Raw genomic sequence first — 6017 nt, 5'->3', positions numbered from 1 at the left:
TAATTAGCATCTCTGGCAATAATCCTTTACATAACCAGGCACCATCTGGGGTAAAGAGCTTGACACACTGCATTGGGAAAGCTCAAACTTTGGCATGGGTACCCGCCACTCTGCTTTTCTACATCGGCTTTGTCTGTTCCTGGTCATGGAGCAGCTGGAGCCTGTCTCAGCAGTAAATCCTCATTTGTGGCGTCTCCTTTTTTGCCATCTTTGAGATTTTTGCTCCTATCCCAGGCATTAGTTGGTATTAAACAGACTTGATTATTTAGCTAAGGACGCGAGCAATGTTGACTCTGTAATGCCGGCAACTTTCTTTTTGGCATGCTGTTGCGTAATGCGAAAATGCTAAAAGCGATAGCAGAAACCATGTAAAATGCCCCGCAAAAGTATTCACACCCCTTGAATTTCTTAATATCATGTCATGTTTTAATGACAAACTTCAGTGGATTTTGTTACGTTTTTATGTGGCAAACGAACACAACGAAGTGTGTCATTATAAAGCAGAAGGAAAGGTGTACGTGTTTTTCAAAACATTTGACAAAAATCTGAGTCAACCTGAGTCAGTGATTTGTAGAATCACTTTTTGATGTGTTTCCATCCACTGGGATTCTCAATCACATTTAGCTCTGGACTTTGACTGGGACATTCTAACATATGAATATTCTTTGGTCTTAAACCATTCCACATATGTTTAGAGTTGTTGTCTAGCTCAAATCTTTTGTTTTTAGCCTCTCATCAGTGTTCGTCCTGGTTTGCCCTTTATCTGCTTCCCATTCAGTGCTTAAGAAAAGCATCATCACTGCATCGTGGCGCCACCAACATCTTTCATCTTCGGGATGGTTTCCCAAACTCGTGATTCGTGAAAGTAACTGGCAGGGATACATTCAACAATAGGAGTATCAGAGTCAAGGGGGCTGATCCAAAGGGGTGCTCAACTTTTTGGATTATCATTAATCATCTGTAAAATCGATAATTTTCCTTCACAACTATATAGTAATATGTGCCCCCCCCCCCCCCCACCCCCCCATTGAAACTTCGAAACACCTTTACACGGTTCTGTAGGTTTTCACTATCCACTAAAGGAGATGCAGAATAAAATAAAGTGACTCTAAGTGTCCCGCAAATTTTAAAACAGCTGGTCTTGTCAGAATTGTCCTACAGGTAGCATGTCTTTCCTGTTAAATTCAGCGTTGATGTAATAAACCAATCCAAACAACCTCTGAGTTATGGCACTTTCTGGGCCTCTTTCCAAAAAGCATCTTAAAACAGAGATTGTAAATCCATTTTATGAGATTATTACAACCTAATGAGAGATCGCTGCCATGGTGGACAAGGACAGGACATCTCCGAGTTATTATGGAGAAGCCTGGCTTGCATATTAATTTTCACCATTAAATATTATGTTAAAGGTATTTCCTTTTTTCTTTCTTGGAATGTGTCCTCATGAACAACACATCAACTATCAGTGAAGGGCATTTCCGAAACAAAGGTCCGTATAACATTTTGTAATCCAAGGTAAAAGGGTTTGAGACATCTGTGATGATAAAACATCTTTGAGGCGTAAGGAAGGCAGATCAGGGTGAATCATGGGAGCAGGCTGGTAAAAGATCTCCAGATTTCCTATATCACAATCTTTAAAGAAGTTAGTGGAACTTCATTGGATTCAGATATCACACATTCTGTAAGTGCAGAGTATTCTGTGCGGACTGTCACTCATTTTATCGCATCTACTCTGTCTTCTAGTTTTGCTTTTGTGTTTTTCTGTGTCCTGCGGGCATTTCCCCATTTCTCCGTATCGTTTTATCTGTTTTACTCCCTCTTACCTACACTGGCACCGCAGCTATGTATCAACTTTCCCAATTTTTTTATCTCTTTTCATTTTTGCCTCTGTAACCAGTATCTATATCTTCCCTTCCTCGCCTTTGCAGAGATTGCTCATTGTTCACGCTTTCCCTCTCATTACCACAATAATTCTGTCTCTCCGCAGTGTGCTCTTCCCCTCGTTCATCCTTAACCTGTGGAAAAAGCATGCGCCACGTATCATCCTAGGGCAATACGGGATGAAAACATTAGGAATATTAGCCTCCTTTCTATGCATACCAATTGCCTCTGGGTGTTCTTTGCTTTAAAATGGCCACTGCATCCATTCGGAGACCACAGCATGTGCTGTGAATTAAGGGCAGCTTGCAAGGAGGCCTCAGACAGCAGCCCCCCCCCCCCCTTTTTTTATTTTATGAAACTTGGGTTACATTTTAACATTACTGAACCAAATTAAAACATGCACCCGAGAACATTGCTGGTAGCAGGCGTTTACAAGCACTAAATAGACTGCCCTTGTTTGATATTTAATCAAACTTTTTTGTTTCTGTTTCATGTTAATATGGATTACTAAAATTCTTTTCCTTTAACAAATGGCAGACCGATGAGAGAAAGAAAACTTTAGATTTTTTTCAATTATTGTTTTTACTGTGAGATGTTAAGCAACAAATAATTCCATGCCTCTAAAAATGACAAACGCCTACGTGATGATGTTATGCGTTTATGAATTTCTGATAAGGTGGATTCTCGTATGGATGCGTTTTTGGGCAACACCATACGCACAATCTGCTTCCTTGTGTAACATCATGGCGGGAAACAAATTAAATCAGATCTGAAAGCATCAAGAAGAGAACTGTGCACCTCCATAAGTCTATTTCATCCTTAGGTAGTTTCCAGATGCATTGAGGCACCAAGTTCCCCTGTTCAAGCAGCTTAAGCATAAACAGCATCAGCGTTTCCCACCATCACAGCAGTCGGGTTCTGTGTACCAGAAAAGAAGGCGTGAAATGATGAATATACATTGTCTGGAAGACAAATCAACGGTGAAGAACTCTTTTACCCTAAAAGCAACACAGATCTCAACATTACAGCAAGTTGCAACAAACACCTTTAGGTTCAGGAATGTGTCCAGCAGTCTGATGAAACTAACATGTAGGCCTTTGGTCTTATTGACCACTGGTACATTTAGAGGAAGAAGTGGGAAACTAGCAAGCCTGAAAACAACTGTGAAGCGCAGGGGCATCAGCATCGTGTTGTGTGTGTGTGTGCGTGTGTGTGCGTGTGTGTGTGGGGGGGGTTGACAAAAGCAGTTATGAAATATATGGCACCATGTGAAAGTAACATTATGTGGAAACATTTAGGTAGCGGCTAATGGGAACAGCCAATAAATTAAAGGCAGCGCAGAAAATGGTCTTAGCATGCAGCTAAATTAGCTACAAAGTGGCATAAGGACAACGTACATCTTTTGGAGTGGCCGTTACCGCAGTGCCATTGAAAATATCTGGGCAGAGCTCAAAAGGGTGTGTGAGAGGGAAGGCGCGTACAGGCCTGACTCAGTTACACCTGCTCTGTCAGGAGGAACAGAACAAAGCACGGAAAAACGTGGGAGGACACCCACAACGTTTGGTTCCACAGGGAGGTTATAATGATTATTAGGTGAATATGAATGAAATTATGAAGGAAATTAAAAAAATAAGGCATTTCTGTCATTCTTGCATTTAGTAAATCGAAATAATTCGAATAATCGGAACTGGCCGAAAACAATCAAATTTTGTTCTGATTTATTTACTGAAGGCGATGGGACGGGGGATGTAAAGATCATGTTTTGTTTCTATATAACATAACTGACTTAAACCGTGGTCAAATTTGTACAAACTCTGTTATCTTTGTAACTCGCACCTGATCTTTCATTCATGCAATGCTAGCCAACATGGATCCTCTGTGCCTCCATAATTGCTCCTTATTATTATTATAGGCAGTGGGCACTCTGAAATCATAATTAGGCTGCATTGATTGTGGGATGCTGTAAACAAGTTGAAGAAAATCAGCTTTGACAACCCCAGTCCTGCCCAGTTATCATCACTTGGGTTCCTCATGGACCATGAAGATTGCCGGAGATTATAGAAAAATGTTTTTTTTTTTTTTGACAGCTACATTTTCACACGGACATAATTAGGGCTCTAATACGATTTTAATCTTTGGCTTTTGAAACCCGACCAATGGTCCCCTTTCTCTAGAATAACAATGGTATATGGTGATGTTCATTAGCTTTTCCCTAATTGGCTGGTAATAGAATATTTAAAAGTGATAATAATAAAGCCAAGAGGTTACCTGCCAGAAGAAATAACAGTCTATCCAACTCTACTAATTTTATCATAGATATTGCTGAGCGGTAGGTCAAATAATTAAAACGAGAGAAAAGCCTTTCTGGCCTATGGTCTAGAATTATGGGTTCTATTAGAGTCAATCATAATTAAAGTATCTTTCCCCTCAAAACCTTTTTCTCTTTTGCAACAAAAGTTAGCCCGTTCCAAAAGCTGCTGCAAGGCTTTCAACCAACACACGAATAAGACAGCCCATCTTGTCCACTTTTAATTAATCTCTTTACAATGGCTACCGGCACCTTTTAGAATTCATTTAAATTTAAATTGTAGTCTCCACCGTTAGAGCCCTGTGTTGTCAAGCTCCTGCCTATATCGCTGACCTTCTAGAGCTGTACTCCCCCTTCTTGCACTTTGAGATCTTCCAGTCAAAGGCTGTTAGCGATTCTAGGTGCTCATATTGAGACCAGAGGGGATAAATCCTTTAGAGCCGTGGGTGAGTCTACAGTCTATCCCAGTTGTGTATAAATGGTACTTTATAATTAAACTTGTATTGCCTTGTCTATAGTTACTCTGTAGGAGCTGCAGAGGTCCAGATCTCAGGTGGGAGAATATTTCAACAAGCGTTGGCATTCCACAAGCAGCAGTTTGCCATATCCTGTTTAGGGAACTTGGCCTGGCGAGGAAGGTGCTCTGATGAAAATGAGTCCACAGTTTCACTCTTTGGTCTACAAAGTGTTTGGTGGTTGTGGTGGTGTGTGTGTCTGTGTGTGTGTGGTTGGGTGGGGGTGGGGATGGGGGATTGGTGTTGATTGAAATTGACGCTATATTGGCCAATTCTGGGGGGAAAAAAGGACAGGGGTTCACCTTCCAACAGAACAAGGACCCTAATACACCCGTCATACTACTGCCAGAGGAACTGAGAATTGTGGCAAAACATGAAAACTGATATTCGCAGTGTGAACGTGAACTTTTTTTTTTTTTTTGCACAAATTCATTTGTTGAGACATAACTGGAATGCATCTGCAGCCGCAAACATCTACAGGATATTGACTAAGAGGATCTGAAAACAAATCAATGCCGCACCTTTCAGATTCCTGCCTAAAAACCACTTTCAGATGCATGACACATTTTTCTTCCACATTACAATGTGCCGATTCAAGTTCATCTGTCACACAAAATCCCGATCAAATACATTGATGTTTGTGGTTGTGGCGTGAAAAAATGTAATACAGTTCAATGTGCACTTTTGCGAGGAACCTTATTTGTAAGTTATTTATTTAGCCTGTGGTTTTGAATTTGGGTTTGTGTGCAATAGGTGCTGGAAAGAACGAAGCTTTTCTGTTGACCTGTGGGTCAAGTTGCCAAGATATTGGAGGCTAGAGTGAAGTGTAGGCTAATTACTATGATGTTTTCCATAATGCAAACTAATAATTGATCTAAAAAAAAATTCAAATTATTTTGAAATACTCAAACATGCACTTATCCTATCTCTGGCCATTCGAGTCATATTTACCGGGGTCTGATACTGCCATGACCTAATTTGAGCTCATACATATCCACCGTCTGTTCCAGCTCCCGCGACGAGTTTCATTTTTCCGAACTCCATGAGCTCTTTCACTCATCGGATCCTTCTGTGCAAAGAAAAAAAAAAAAAAACAACAACACCATGGTAACACTGCTGGCAAGAGTCGGCTGCAGCAAACACCAATGAGCGATGCACGAACTCCCACAGCGCCACGGCTGCAAGAGTCCCCCACCAGAGCTGGCCATTGATGTACTGTGTTTATCCCCCCACTTCCCTCAGGCCGCAGGGCTCCACCAGTCAAACCGGAGCTGTAATCAAAGTGGACGGGTCGAACTTTATTACCAAACGTT

This window comes from Fundulus heteroclitus, chromosome 17, assembly GCF_011125445.2.
Source record: "Fundulus heteroclitus isolate FHET01 chromosome 17, MU-UCD_Fhet_4.1, whole genome shotgun sequence".
Lineage (NCBI taxonomy): Eukaryota > Metazoa > Chordata > Actinopteri > Cyprinodontiformes > Fundulidae > Fundulus > Fundulus heteroclitus.
This window is presented reverse-complemented; position numbering follows the sequence as displayed.